This window comes from Lactuca virosa, chromosome 6 (genome assembly GCF_052849685.1).
Source record: "Lactuca virosa cultivar CGN04683 chromosome 6, Lactuca_virosa_CGN04683_v6, whole genome shotgun sequence".
Classification (NCBI taxonomy): Eukaryota; Viridiplantae; Streptophyta; class Magnoliopsida; order Asterales; family Asteraceae; genus Lactuca; species Lactuca virosa.
The window spans coordinates 29,108,213-29,124,904 of NC_136431.1; positions in this window are offsets into that span (position 1 = coordinate 29,108,213).

Genomic DNA, 16,692 nt, shown 5'->3' on the forward strand with positions numbered 1-16,692 from the left:
AGAACAATCTGCCTGACCCCACCAAAATATGGCACCCAAACCCGTCCATACTGGGTCAATAATCCCCAACTGTCAGTGGCGAACCTGTCAACCTCACTCCCAAGTCTTTCCTGCTTCTAATTCTCCTTCTTGACTCCCTCGGCCTGAGCCTCCATAATCAGATCAAGAAGCGGAGAATCAACCGATATTCTCATACATAGACTCTCAATAGAAGAACTAGACATCTTGCGGTTCAAAGCGTCAGCGACCACATTCTCTTTCCCAGGGTGATACAAAATCTCGCAGTCATAATCCTTGACCACATCAAGCCACCTATGCTATCTCATATTCAGATTCAGCTGATCCATGAGATATCTTAAACTCTTGTGTCCGTGTAAATAGTACATCGGACTCCATACAAATAATGCCGCCAAATCTTGAGAGCAATTACCACCGCTCCCAACTCTAAATCATGAATCGGATAACGGACCTCATGCGACTTCAGCTGCCGAAAAGCATAAGTAATAACCCTCCCACACTGCATAAGCACCGCTCCAAGACCAGTGATGGATGCATCATAAAATACCACAAAGTCCTCAACACCCCCAGGGAGGGTCAACACTGGTGCCTCACACAACTTTTTCCTCAGTGTCTCAAATGTAGCCTGTTGCTCAGGCCCCCAACGGAAACCCACGCCCTTCCTCGTGAGATGAGTGAGGGGTACTACAATCTTGAAGAAATCCTAAATAAATCTCCGATAATACTATGCTAATCCCAAGAAACTCCCAATCTCTGAAGGAGACTTCGTGACCTCCCACTGCATAACCGCCTTGATTTTGGCCGGATTGACCAAAATCCCATCCTGATTAATGAGGTGCCCCAAGAACTGGACCTCTCATAACCAAAATTCGCACTTCGAGAACTTGGCATACAACCATTCTTGCCTCAAGACCCTTAGAAGCTATCGAAGGTGCTCATCGTGCTGCTCCCCAGTCTTGGAATACACCAAGATATCATCAATGAAAACAATAACTGATCGATCCAGCATCGACCCGCACACCTGATTCATCAAATCTATAAATGTCGCACGTGTATTGGTGAGCCCAAATGGCATCACCAAGAACTTGTAATGACCATAACGAGTACGAAACGCGGTCTTCTCCACATCCTCCTCTCTAACCCTCACCTGATGATACCCTGACCTCAAATCGATGTTGGAGAACCAAGATGCACCCTGCAACTGATCAAAGAGGTCATCAATCCGCGAAAGGGGATAACGGTTCTTCATCATCCACTTGTTCAACTCCCGGTAATCAATGCACATCTGGTGCGAACCATCCTTCTTCTTAACGAACAATATCGGTGCTCCCCACTGCAAACTACTCTGCCTGATGGATTGCTTGCCTAACATCTCTTGAAGCTGAGAGGACAACTCCTGCATCTCAGGCGCTGCCAGTCGGTACGATGCTTTGGCATTCAGAGCCGCACCTGGAACTAAATCAAGCCTGAAATCAACCTGCCTCTCGTGAGGCACACCGGGTAACTCCTCCGGAAACACATCAACAAATTCCCTAACGACCGGGACATCTAAAACTGAAGTTTGCTTCCCAACCAGAGTATCAATCACATATGCAAAATAAACCATACAACCATGTTGAATATACTGTTGAGCCCTAGAAACAGAACAAAAAGCTGACCCAATCCTGGTACCCTCTCCGTAGATAACCAATTCTCCCCCACTTGGGGTTCGAACTACCACTCGCTGACCCTCGTAGTCCATCATAGCACCAAACCTGCTCAGCCGATCCATCCGTACTATTACACATACATCCCCCATGGGGATATGAATCGAATCAATCGGATAATGCATATCAAAGATCTCCAAGACACAACCCTGATCAAATTTGGATCACAAAACCCCGTGCTTGTTGGCGATAGAAACCTGCAACGGACACTCTAACTCCCCAATAGGCATATGAGACCCCCTACTGAACGTACGGGATAAAAAAGATCGACTCGCACCCGAGTCAAAAAGCACAAGAGCAGGTAAAGAGTTCACTAAGAATGTACCTAACAGGATCGTAAACATGAGAATATCATAAAATAACTCGACATAATATAAGTAGAAACATACTAGTAACGACGTCCGGCACCGCCCTGGCCTCCTCGACGGTAAGCTGGAAAACACGACCTCGAGCCCTCGGGGGCTCCGCCCTACCCTGGCGTCCAATGTTGATCCTCAAAGTGGCTGGCATTGGAGCCTGCTGTCATGGGACGACTCAATTACCATGCGCCACTTAGCTTTTTTTCAACTGATTCAGACTAACTTCGATGATCTAGATATACTAACGAACTTAGAAAGCAAGAAACACGACAAGGAACACTTCTAGTACGAAAGAAAACTTCTATTATAAGACTCCACTTCTTTACAATGCAAACTTCTCGATGGTTTGGACAAATGAGTCCTCCCCTATTTATAGGATACTTACACCTCCTCAAAGGGAAGTTTCTAGGTTACGTATACTCTTGAGTATTCTAGATCGTTCTTAAAATATCTTTATTTGGATATAAAGTTCTATATGGTTCTATGCTATACTTTAATGTCCTAGAGAATTCTAGGATGTTCTAGGATCTTCAGGATTGTGATAACTAGTTCTACCATCTTCTGGATCGGTCCAAAAAATTCTGGAACACCGTCTTGTGACACCCTCCCCCACTGAAATCCTTGACGTCCTCGTTAAGCCTTGGACTTTTATGCTTCGATCTTGTCTCTAAACTACCATAAGTCCTATTCTCGTTCCCAACTAGATTCTGTATCGGGTTATCCCTTCCATCGAACACAGTACTCGGTCCAGTTGGGTGATCCTATTTTGCGAATTACTCTGTCGACTAGAATTTCGTCAACTTCTTAATCAAAGGAGATCACATTCGTAACCGGTGCTCGTTGTGATTCACTCCTAGAAGGGTCTTTTTCATCTCGATTATAAGGTTTAAGGAGACTTACATGGAATACAGGGTGGACTTTTAAATGGGATGGTAAGTCTAGCTTATATGATCTAGTTCCAACCTTTTGGATCACCTGATACGACCCATCATATCTTCGTGTTAAGCCCTTGTGCACTTTTCGGGTGGACTTGAACATTCTCTGGGGAAATTTTACCATCACCTCGTCACCAACTATAAATTCACGAGGTTGTCTTTTTCTGTCCGTCCATTTCTTCATGCGTTTGGCTGCTTTGGTCAAGTAAAACCTTGCTATATCAAGTTCTTCGTTCCAACCTTTAGCGAACTTATATGCGGGTGGACTACTGCCTTTATACCCCCTAGTTAGTTCTTGTGGCGTCAAAGGTTGTTGACCCATGATAATTTCAAAATGGCTTCTTCCAATAGCCTCGCTCCGTTGTAGATTATAAGAAAATTGGGCTACGTCAAGTAACTTAGCCCAATCCCGTTGATTGGCACTGACAAAGTGTCTTAGATAAATTTCCAGGAAATGATTCACCCTCTCGGTTTGTCCATCAGTTTGCGGGTGAAAATTGGTCGAAAAGAGGAGCTCGGAGCCCATGAGCTTGAATAATTCCCTCCAAAATTTCCCAGTAAATCGTGGGTCTCTGTCCCTTATGATGCTCCGAGGGAGTTCCCAGTACTTTGCCACATGTTTGAAGAACAACCGACCAACTTCCTCGACTGTGCAATCTCTGGGAGCAGGGATGAATGTCCTGTATTTGGAGAAATGGTCTACGACCACCATGATGGAACCACAAGCTTCAGATGTAGGTAAGGCCGAGATGAAATCCAAAGTTATACTTTCCCAAGGGTGCTCCGCAATCAGCAATGGTTCTAACAACCCGACTGGCTTAGACTGTTCCACCTTGTCTTGTTGGCATACGAGACATGTCCGAACATAGGTGTCTACATCGTCCCTCATCCTTGGCCAGTAGTAAGTCTTTTCTACAATTGCCATGGTTCGGTGTGTTCCAGGATGCCCTGCCCATTTTGCATCGTGGCATTCTTTTAGGACTTCTCTCCTTAAGATGTTCCATTTCGGAACATACATTCGATTGCCGACAGTGAGTAATAGTCCATCTTCGACCCAAAATTTTCGGGTCTTCCCTTCTTTAGCCATCTCCATTAAGCTTTTTGTTAACAGGTCATGGCTTATCCCTTCTTTGATGCAATCAGTAAAGGTGCAGGTTATCCGAGAGATGGTTGCCATTCCGTTTTCCGACTTAGGGCATCGGCGATGACATTTGCCTTCCCTAGCTTATACTCCATGACATAATCTAACTCAGCCAAGAAATCTTGCCAACGGGCTTGCTTGGGACTTAGCTTTTTCTGATTTTGAAAGTAGCTTGTCGCGACATTGTCAGTTTGAATCACAAATCGATTCCTAAGAAAATAATGTCTCCATACTCGAAGGCAATGTATAATCGCTGTCATCTCCTTATCATGTATCAGATACCTTCGCTCGGTGTTATTAAATTTCCGACTTTCATAGGTCATCGGGTGATCTTCTAGTAACAAAACAACGCCTATAGCAAAGTCTGATGCATCAGTTTGTACCTAGAAGGGCTTCGAGTAATCAGGTAATGCTAGAATTGGCTCTTTTGTGATGGCCTTCTTTAGCTCCTCAAACGTTTCTTGACACTTGTCCGTCCATTCCCATGCGACCTTCTTTTTAAGTAGATCCGTTAGTGGAGGTGACCTTGCCGAGTATTCTGATATGAATCTTCGCTAATAATTAATCAGACCTAGGAACGATCATAGTTCGAACACGTTCTTATGTGGTTCCCACTCTGAAATTGCTTTTATTTTGCTTTCATCCATGTAGATCTTCCCGTCCCTAATCTTGTGCCCGAGGAATGTTACGTTGTGTTGGGCAAAAGAGCATTTCTCCATCTTTACATACAATTGGTTTTCCTTTAATGACGGGAAAACCAATCTTAGATGTTCTGCGTGTTCCTCCAACGTTTCTGAGTAGACTACGATGTCGTGCAGATACACTACTACAAATTTATCCAAGAACGGATGGAAGATTTGTTCATGAGGGTGCAAAATGTGGCCGGTGCATTTGTGAGTCCAAAGGGCATGACCAAGAACTCGAATGATCCATACCGGGTCACACATGTCGTCTTCGGCTCATCTCCTGCTGCTATGAGAACTTGCCAATACCCCGACCGTAGATATAACTTTGTGAACCAACGAGCATTTGTGAGTCGATCGAAGAGATCGGCTGCTAAGGGGATGAGGTACTTGTTTTTCACGGTTACCTTATTCAAGGCTCGATAGTCGATACACATTCTTAGGCTACCGTCATGTTTCCTTTGGAACAACATTGGGGCGCCAAACGGAGCTTTGGAAGGTCTTATGAAGCCAACGTCTAGTAACTCCTTCAACTGTTTTCTTTGCTCCTCTAATTCTGGTAGTGCCATTCGATAAGGCCCCAATGCTGGTGGCCTTGCACCTGGTTCCAATTCTATCTCATGATCCACCTCTCGCCGTGGGGGTAATTTCTTTGGCAGTTCAGGTGACATTACCTCTTTAAAATCCTCAAGTACCTTCTTGATTTCTTTTGGTACTTCCATCCCTGACATATCAACTTCTTCTTTTAATGTGGCTAGGAATTCCATTCCCAGCACCATGCGATAATCCTCCATAGGGACTACCGTTAAGTCTATGGTGCTTGTCCATCCTCCTATCTCGATAGGCACATTGTGGGCGACACCAAGGATGGGTTCATATGGAGAATTTACTGCTTTCAGCCAACCTATCTCCTTGGTATATTGAACATTCATTTTCTTGGCTTCATTTTCAGCAAGAAAGTTGTGAGACGCACCTGTATCGACTACGGCTTTAGTTGTCTCTCCATTTACTTTAGTCTTCACAAACATGAGACGTCCTCCCTTTTTTGTCTTCGTCTCTTCTTTAGCCACTAAGTTGAGGACACACATCGAGCTAATAAGTGCCCCTTCAGTTTCTTCCTTTTCTTCTTCAAAGACTAAAGCATTAAAGGTCTTCTTCTTGGGGCAGTCTCAGATTAAGTGTGGGCCATCACACAAGTAACACTTGATTTCTCTTCGAGGCACTCCTTCAATTTCTTTCCCCTTCGAAGGTGAGGGTCTAGTAGCCGGCCTTTCCTCCCTTTGTGGTCTCGTTGCGGGTTTATCTCCCATGCTAGGCCTTCTGGTTGGAACATCTCTACGGAAGTCCTTGAGATCTTCTGCCACTGCTACTGCTTCATCAACGTCCTGGACATTCCTTCTCTTGAGCTCATTATAAGCCCAAGATTGTAGTCCATCTTGGAAGTAAAATAATTTGTCCTTCTCCTAAAGGTCAGGTAGTTCGAGCATCAACGCGGTGAATTTTGCCACATAGTCTTTAATTGACCCTACATGTTTTAGTCCTCGAAGTTTCTTCAGGGCCACATCTTCAGCATTATGAGGGCAAAATTGCTTCTTGAGTTGTCTCTTAAACTCATCCCAAGTGTCTATGACATATAGGCCTTTCTCAATGTCGCCATACTTCCGCCTCCACCATAGTGCGGCGTTTTCACTCAAGTATAACATGGCTGTGTCTATCTTGGACTTCTCCCCCTTTACTCCGATAGCATTGAAACAACATTCTAGGGACCAGAAAAATTCTTCAAGTAGTTTAGGATCACGCTTACCTCCATATTTTAACGGTTTAGGTGCCTCTGTGTGTGGCGTCATCTTTGTAACAACTCCTCCAACAATTGTGGCTTTGCACATATTTACTTCAGCTTCTAAGGCACCTATTTTCTCACAAAACTCATTTCACAAGGTGTTTATCAACTCGACGACTTCTTCCTTGATGACACTAATGGACTCTTTCATTCCCTCACTCGTGTCGTTAATGTCACCCACGAATTGCTCGACGGTATCCTTCCACTCAATGATTTCACCGACATTAATTTCTACCTTTGTAAGCTTGTTTTCTAAGCTTGCTAAGGCATCTATCGATTGGTCTCTCTTCTTGGACTTTCGTCCTCTCTCTTCGACGACAGAGGGCACGTTGGCTACTTCACTACTTCCTCCTTCCATTGCTACAATCTCTTGCTTTTACAAACTCTGTCTCTGATACCATGTGTCACGGGACGACTCAATCACCATGCACCACTTAGCTTTTCTTCAACTAAGTCAGGCTAACTTCGGCGATCTAGATATACTAACGAACTTAGAAAGCAAGAAACATGACAAGGAACACTTCTAGTACGAAAGAAAACTTCTATTATAAGAATCCACTTCTTTACAATGCAAACTTATCGATGGTTTGGACAAATGAGTCCCCCCTATTTATAGGATACTTACACCTCCTCAAAGGGAAGTTTCTAGGTTATGTATACTCTTGAGTATTCTAGATCGTTCTTACAATATCTTTATTTGGATATAAAGTTCTATATGGTTCTATGCTATACTTTAATGTACTAGAGAATTCTAGGACGTTCTAGGATCTTCAGGATTGTGATAACTAGTTCTACCATCTTCTAGATCGGTCCGGAAAATTCTGGAACACCGTCTTGTGACACTGCGCCAGCTTGGCGGCGAGCAATGGACATTTGACCTTCACATGGAAAACTTGATCACAATGATAACGAATCCTGGAACTCGGTACTGGGGCCGGTTGGAAACAATCTGTCGCAAAGTGCCCATCTTTGCCACATTTATGGCATCCAACAAATGATCGACAAAAATCCTCATGAACCTTGTCACACTTCCCACAAGTGCGGCCCTTCTGTCCTCCAGACCTCGAATCAGCGGGATTGAACTGCTTTGCTGCAGGCTGCGACTGCACATGGGCCTGCCTCAGCTCCCTCGACTAGAGCTCCATCTCAATCTTCCGCCTCCTCACATCCTCCTGTAACTCAATGAGTGAACCATATCTCTGAGTGGACACAAACTGGCGGATATCCATCTTGAGCATACTTAAGTACCGGGTCATCTGAGCCTTCTTAGAAGCAGCAAACTCAGGGCAGAAAAGAGCCCTCTTTGTAAACGTCTTATTGATCTCAGTCACCATCTCCGTACCCTGCCTCAAATCCATATACCCGTGAGCCAGCCTCTCCCTCTCTACCAAAGGGACATATCTCGAGTGACACATCTCAACAAACTGCTCCCAGGTAACAGCAGCCCTCTGATCAGGAGTGTATGAGCCAGTAACCAATCTCCATCAATCATTCACACTTGAACGAAGAAGGTTCAGGGCACACTTGACCTTCTGGTCAGCAGGGCAAGAACACGTGAAGAAACAGCCCTCCACATATAATAACCATCTTATCACCACGATCGGGTCCTGAACCCCATTAAACTCCTAGGGCTTTATGTTTTCGAAGTCCTAGTATTGGAAGACTCTCCCCTCACTAATCCCCGCAGCAGCAACAACTGCGGTAGCTGCAGCAGCGACAACCTCAGAAAGAGTAGCGTATCGATTATCAAAGAGCTCAATCATAGCGGTCTTGATAGACCCAAGCATCTCTGGCATAGATCACCGGACAACAACATTCATCTTATTGGCGATGACCTCTCGAATCTGGTCACCAGTCATCCTCGACCCATCCTGGCCGCTCGCTCCAGATCCAAAACCTGATCCCCGCGTGAACACCATACTCAAAATAAACCAGAGTATATTAGAATCCACAATCCATATAATCCTAACCATTCCAGATAGACGAACGGGTCCTGTGCTTTCAGTAGTACGAGCCGATACTACCGTCCAGACCTACGCACACTTGTCCTAACGATCATCACAATCACCCAAACATATACAACAACTAGGATACGCATACATCCTATCCTTTCCCTCTTAAGGGTGACTAAACATTTCTATGCTAACTGGATGCTCATTCAAATACTCACCCATGAAACTTCCGCCAACCCTGTAGCACTCACATATGCTAATCATACAAAACACTGGATCCTATACACAGTCGACTACTTGATTCTACCCTAAGCCCACAACCAAACAAGGAACAAGAATTAAGGCCAAACCAAACATTCTCATGATATAAAATCTGAGTTATGTGTAATTGTGATGCATACACAAAGCAACTACAATAATGATGTCAATTCCATACAAGAAGTAACCTTAGGCTAGCAGACATCATATATCAGGCAATTCTATCATGCAATTCCTGAAGATCCCTAGCCTATCACTAGCATGTTGTTCTACCATACACATCAAATCAAATAATAGTGTGGTAACTTGGGGTATACTTTTTGGCTCCGACTAATCGTACACATCACATCCTTCCTTGGTTGCTTTTGAAAAAAAATTCAAAACAATTTTTTTTGAAAACTGTTTTGAAACTTTTGCAGTTCCTTAGTTTGAGTCTGGATTCACATGAATGATCACCAAATCACTCAAACCAAGGCTCTGATACCAACTTGTAACATCGCAAAATCATAACAAATTTTAACTTTTCAAAAATAACGATTCAATCCATAATGTTTACAAAACCATTGTTTCAAAAGTGTTTCTCAGAAATCAGAGTGTCCTAAAATCCAGATAACATAAAACCGAAGGATGTGCACGATCATGCATTCACCTTGACACAATCCTCAAAAATACCTGAAACAAAACTAAGACTGTAAGCCAACGCTTAGTGAGTTCCCCGAAAGTACCACCACATAACATAACAAACAACAACATGCATATAGAGCCTTCAGTATGACTGGACTGCCTCACCGGGCCTTCAGCCTATCTGGATCGCTCTCTGGGCCTTCGGCCTGACTAGACCGCCTTGCAGGCCTTCAGTCTATCCGGACTGCCCTGGGTATCTTGGCCTACAGTATCGGCTGGTCCGTCTCAACCCAGTAAACCATAACGTATCGATATATAACACTATCAGTCAATAACATCAAACACACGTAGTCCTAAAGATCTACCAATCTAATCACATAACCAGTAACCACATATCTCCACATAACCGCGTACAACAATTCAAGGTATATAATTGTGACATCCCACAATTCACAGTCATTTTAAAATTTTTATTTAAGCTTATCAGAGTATCCTTTTTGAAAAGTAGTATTGCGGAATTTGTTCCCAGAAAACATGATAATAATATTATCAAATCATTTCCGAAGCAATGTATTTTATTTATATTAAAACATTCGGATGTCATCGTCAATACAGAAACATAAGCATAAATAGACCTTGCATTCATCTACACTAATGATTTACATCTCCATTAATCTCTCAGTGTAATGTGTCTTCGTTTCGATACCTGTGGGTCAGGTTGGGAAACTCGGTGAGTACATAGGGTTTTCAACCCACAATAATAAAGTTATTATGTTTCGTCATCAAACAATTAACCCAATTACCCATCCCCATTATCTTCTTTATTTCTTAAGGATCTACCCAAAGAATCATCTATCATTCACTCAATCATTCCTAAGGATTGTCCTAAGGAATAAGCACGAAGTCCATCGCTGCCAGGGTTTATACAACAGACACTAAGTCCATAGCTTCCTAGGTTATTTGTTAGCCACTAAGTCCATAGCTGCCAAGGTTTATCTCTTTTATTGAAAATATTATTTTAGGGAGTCCACCCACAATACATGTCAATGGGTTTTTAGAGTACATCTGATGAACATATCGTTCACAACACCTACAGTTTGCGAGCCTGCTAGTGTTCCACTAGACTGTCTAGAATAGTGTGGTTGTCATCTACACTCTGCTAGATGACTACGTCATCGCTTCTCATCATCTTTCACCTCTCATCATCTATATCATCTTTCATCTCTCATCATTCATCTCATCTTTCATCTCTCATCTCATCTCTAATCTACCCATCTTTACCCATCATATCTATAGGTATAAAATACGTATACAGTTTAAATCGAATAAAACATGTATATTTTGTTCATCCAACATAGATATCAAGAACATAGATAATATGCACACATAACACGTAATTTATATTAAATACTTCATATCTATGTGTAAGATGAAAGTAACTATGCACTCACTTGTTAAAGTGATGATTCCAAACTCGGGCAACGCTTCGCTTCTAACGATTGTATTTTCCTTCGACAAAACCTAGCATTATTGTCGCTAAGTTTTAGTCTAATATTTATTGCGACTAATTGTTAGTCTAGATTCATCATTAACTCAAAGTCTACTTTCATGGTCTATCAAGTAAGGAACAACCAGGAAGGATCATATCGGAGGTAGGGTCCGTTTGGTGTACGAAGTATACTGTTTGGAAATCCAACTTTAAACACCTCACTAAATCACAGCCTAGACATCATCCCCATAAGTAGATCAATCAGTATAAAAACCTGGAATCACTGATAAATCTTGTTTATAGGTTCATATTAACGATAATGAACATAAACATAAGTTATACTTAAAGTACGGTAAGCATAACTCAACTTACAGGGGGTTTAGCGAGGAACCGGACTCTGCGGGGCAGAACTTCCGAGCTGAAAGCTCTTCTTTTCGGAGACTTCTGGCGCTCCGGGGCTTTCCTCTAGCAATTAGGAGTTAATAGGGCTTTGAGAGGGCTTAGAGAGAGAGAGAGAGAGAGAGAGAGAGAGAGAGAGAGAAAGAAAGGCTTTTGGTGTGAAGATAATGGGATGCTCTCGCATCTTATTTATAGGCTGGAAAATGGCCAAACTTATCGAGTTTGAGCCTCCAACTCGTCGATTTGGTGCCACAAGTCACCATCTGGTGGCAAGGCGTAGGGAGAAAGCAATGGTCCAGATTAAGTCATGTCACCCCCTTTGCAACAACATCCTTCCGACTTCTAAATTCCGCAACTTTCACATATGAGCTCTGTTTTTGACGTTATTTATATCCACGCGTAGGTATTGACAAGATCTACATCTCTCCTTTTGACTCCATCAGCTAATTCTCGAATATTTTAAATTTAACAGTATGAGAATATTACACTGACAAGATCTACATCTCTCCTTTTGACTCCATCTACGGACTCCGTTTTTGACTATCTTTTTATCGTTGAGCTGCTATTAACGAGATCTTCAATTCTCATTTGGGTCGTGTCGGCTAAAATTGATCGATCTAAAATTTGAATTCCGGGCTGTGCATTGCTATGCTAAATCTTAGAAAAATCATAACTTCCTCATATGAAGTCAGATTTGGACGTTCTTGTCATGCACGTTATCAGTTTAACTTATACTACGACTTTCGTTTAGATCGCTAAGGCTAAAAAGTAATTTATCAAAAATTCACTTTTTACATTATGCGGTGCTGTGACGGTTTTGCCATAAAACTTCGACGGGTCATAACTTGTTCATTAGAACTTGGATTTCGGCGTTCTTTATATATACGAAACCCTTGTGACATATAATATAACTTTGTTAAGATTATTTACTCTAAATAATCTTCCATCAAAAAATCATTTTTGATGCTTATTGTCTCTAAATTAACTAGCCTGAATCTGCTGGCGTTATAATTATCTCCCCTTTAGGATGATTACGTCTCGGAATCATGAACAAAATAGTACATGTATAATGACTCCATATGTTATTTCTTTATCCTAGGTAATAACTGTAACTTCTATGTTCCTTCGAATGAGTATGTAACTCTTGAACTTCTTGACTGTAGGTGGTGCTCAATCTTGCACCCGCTCTTTATCTCACGTTGGGCTTTTAATTGTAACCTTCGAGTTACAAAATCAATCTTTATTAGAGACCCCTTCTTCTTTTTAACAGACTTAACTTAAGAGAAGTTCTTTACTTCGATTATCATGACAGGCCGACGGGTCATGTTCTAATGACTTCTCATCGTATAATGCAATGCTTAGACTCAGGTCTTTTATAGTCAAATTCCAGAGTGGAAGTTTCCTTCCTTCATGTTCTAATGCGATATAATCACATTCTAGTGCGTAGAACTTCTAACTAAGAGTTCTTACCTTAACAACGATTACGATACTTCTATTGATCGCTTCGATTACCTTTCACTTCAATCTTCTGGCTTAAGTCAGATGCTATGTAACGCTCCGAAAATATAACCCAAAAATTTTTGTTTGAAAACTTTACTAAACCATAATATCAAATATTAAAAGATAAATCCATGAATCATGTATCTCAAAATGTCATAATAAATTTATAAAATCGAAACTAGTGTCAAGATCATATCAAAATATCAGAGTCTAACTCCCAGGCTAAAACTGTGGTGTGTGTCATGTCATCATCCTGAGCCCTTCCCTTTGCTAGCTGAAGTACCTGAAACCAAAACTGAAACTGTAAGCACGAAGCTTAGTGAGCTCCCCCAAACTACACATACCATACAATAACATATAAAGCAACTATTGGGCCTTGCCCACTGCATCAGACCGAAGTCCGGAAGCTGCATCGGACCGAAGTCCGGAACCAACCAGAGCCTTGCCCTCTGCATCGGACCGAAGTCTGGAAACTGCATCGGACCAAAGTCCGGAATTAACCAGGGCCTTGCCCTCTACATCGGACCGAAGTCCGGAAACTGCATCGGTCCGAAATCTGGAACTAACTGAACATAGCATGGCATAATCATACTACTAGCATAAACACATATACTGCATACTGCATCGGACCGAAGTCCGGACACATAACACAAAGACATGCTTGAATCACAAAGACATCAAGCACACTGAATTACAGCATCGGACCGAAGTCCGAAACTACTGCTAACTAAACGGGTCGGCATTGCGGCCGTAGACCCGTTCCTACTGGAAGGAAAACTCACCTCGTAACGCTGGCTGCTGAGGTGCTAAATCTGAGACTGTCTGACTGCTGCTCCGGAACTCCCCGGCTACAAATCCCATAAACACTAAATCAAATACTGATAACTAAACTAAGGGTAAAATGACTATTTTACGCCTAGTCAAAGTCAACTTCCTGGTCAAAGTCAACTTTCAGTTGACCGGACTCGCCGAGTTGGGCCGCCAACTCGCCGAGTCCTTATCATTCTTTCTAATCCTCTACCCGCTTCTACTCGTCGAGTTTGGCAAAGACTCGACGAGTTCTTCTTCGATACTAACATCGAGTCCAACTTCATCCGACTCGCCGAGTTGTATGAACAACTCGTCGAGTTCTCCTTCATCATAAGAACACGTCCTGACTGTGACTCGCCGAGTTGTATGAACAACTCGTCGAGTCTGTTCTTGAGGCAAGAAGATTGCCTTGGACTCGCCGAGTCACGACGTGGACTTGCCGAGTCTCCTACATGCCATTACTATACAGTCGATTCTAGTCGATTTCAGTGCATCCAATTCATAGATCTGGGCTTCTAGGGCTAGTTTTGCACGTAAAGTTTCCAACTTTACTTGCATGCACACGAGAATGGGGCTAAAACACCAAAATCATCCAACACTAAGCACTTAGGGTTTGGAACAAGGCTATATTTGCATAAAGGTAGCTACTTTGAGCTCCTGGAGCTCAATGATGTCCAAATCTATAGTTCACTACCCTAAGGGGGCTCCAATCTCGAGTTTGGACCTTGAAATGTCCCAAAAGTGGCAAAACAAGCATATATGAAGATCTATTAGGAAAATGGACAAGGTAGAGACTTTATTACCAGATGAAGTAGCAAATGGAAGCTAGCTTCAGGATCTCCTTCTTCTCCTTTGCACCTTCTCCCTTTCCTTCTCTTCTACACTTCCAAGAATACACCAAAACACTCAAAAATCAAGAAGGAATCACTCAAACTCACCTATGGAGGCTAGTGTTTTGAGGGGGAACGCTCTAGGGGTGCTGGAGGCTGGGATGGGGGCTATAAGGACGTTTAAATAGGGTACAAACCCTAAGGATTAGGGTTTCATCCAGACTGGCCTACTCGTCGAGTCCAGGCGTGGACTCGCCGAGTCCAGGCGTGGACTCGCCGAGTAAATCACTTAAAACCCGCGTCCAAACCTGGCATCTACTCGACGAGTTAGGACTAATACTCGTCGAGTAGCTCTTTATAAAATACTTTTAATAAATTAATACGTACCAGGAACGGGGCGTTACAAATCTCCCCCACTTATCTTAGACTTCGTCCTCGAAGTCTGCTGTCTCTGGAAACAACTCTGGGTAGTGCTCCCTCATCTCTTCCTCGGGATCCCACGTCCACTCCGAACCCTTGCGGTGCTGCCACTGCACCTTAACTAACTCTACTGACTTGTTCCTCAGCTTTTTCACCTTGCGATCTAGAATCGCCACTGGTCTCTCAATATAGTTCAGGCTATCGTCAACCTGAATGTCCTCCAGGGGTACCACTGCTGAATCATTCACTAAGCACTTCCGCAACTGAGAAACATGGAACGTGCTGTGGATCTGGCTGAGCTCTGCTGGAAGATCTAACCGATAAGCAACCCGACCCACCCGGGCCAAAACCCTAAACGGACCAATGAATCTGGGGCCCAGTTTGCCCCTCTTTCGAAATGTGATAACACCCTTCCAGGGTGACACTTTCAGGAGGACCATATCACCCACCTGAAACTCCAAGTCCGAACGCCTCCTGTCGGCGTAACTCTTCTGTCGACTCTGCGTAGTCTGCAGTCTGCTACGGACCTGCTGGATCAACTCCGTGGTCTTGAGCACCACCTCAGTGCTCCTGATGACCCTCTGACTGACCTCGCCCCAAAAAATCGGGGTCCTACACTTCCTCCCATAAAGCATCTTGAAAGGAGGGCGGTCAATACTGGCGTGGTAACTGTTGTTATACGAAAATTCCGCTAATGGAAGATACGTATCCCAACTGCCACCAAAATCTAGAACACATGCCCGCAGCATGTCCTCGAGAGTCTGAATCGTCCTCTCGCTCTGCCCGTCCGTCTGAGGGTGGAAAGCGGTGCTGAAGTGAAGACGAGTCCCCATCTCGTCATGAAACTGCTTCCAAAACCTGGAAGTGAACCGGACGTCTCGATCTGATACTACTGATACAGGCACTCCGTGCCGTGCCACAACCTCGCACACATAAATATCGGCTAACTTTTCGGCCGATATGCTCTCCTGAATCGGTATGAAATGCGCGCTCTTGGTCAGCCGATCCACTATGACCCAAATCGAATCAACTCCACGTGCTGTCCTGGGAAGCTTAGTGATGAAATCCATAGTGATATCCTCCTATTTCCACACAGGAATGTCTAACGGCTACAACTTGCCGTGGGGCCTTTGATATTCCGCCTTGACCTTCCTACAGGTCAGGCATCTCTCCACATACCAAGCTACATCTCGTTTCATGCAGGGCCACCAATAATCGGGTCAAAGATCTCTGTACATCTTTGTCGCCCCCGGGTGGATGGAGAACCGAGACTTGTGGGCCTCATCCATCAGTACCTGCCGTACTCCTCCCCAGTACGGTACCCAAACTCTCCCATGAAGGGTCAACAATCCTTGACTGTCATAGTCAAAGGAAGCTACTCGGCCAACAATCCTCTCACACTTCTACCTCTCCTCCTTCAGGCCCTCAATCTGTGTCTCTCTAATCTGCTCCAACAATGGAGTAATCACTGTCATCCTCAGACAAATATCCCTGATCGGGGCAGCTACCGCCTTGCGGCTCAGGGCCTCGGCCACTACGTTGGCCTTGCCCGGATGATAAAGGATCTCACAGTCATAATCCTTTACCACGTCTAACCATCGGCGCTGTCTCATGTTCAGATTCGGCTGATCCATGAGGTACCTCAGACTCTTATGATCCGTGTAAATGATACAGCAGACCCCATAGAGGTAATGTCTCCAAATCTTGAGGGCGAACACCACTGCCCCC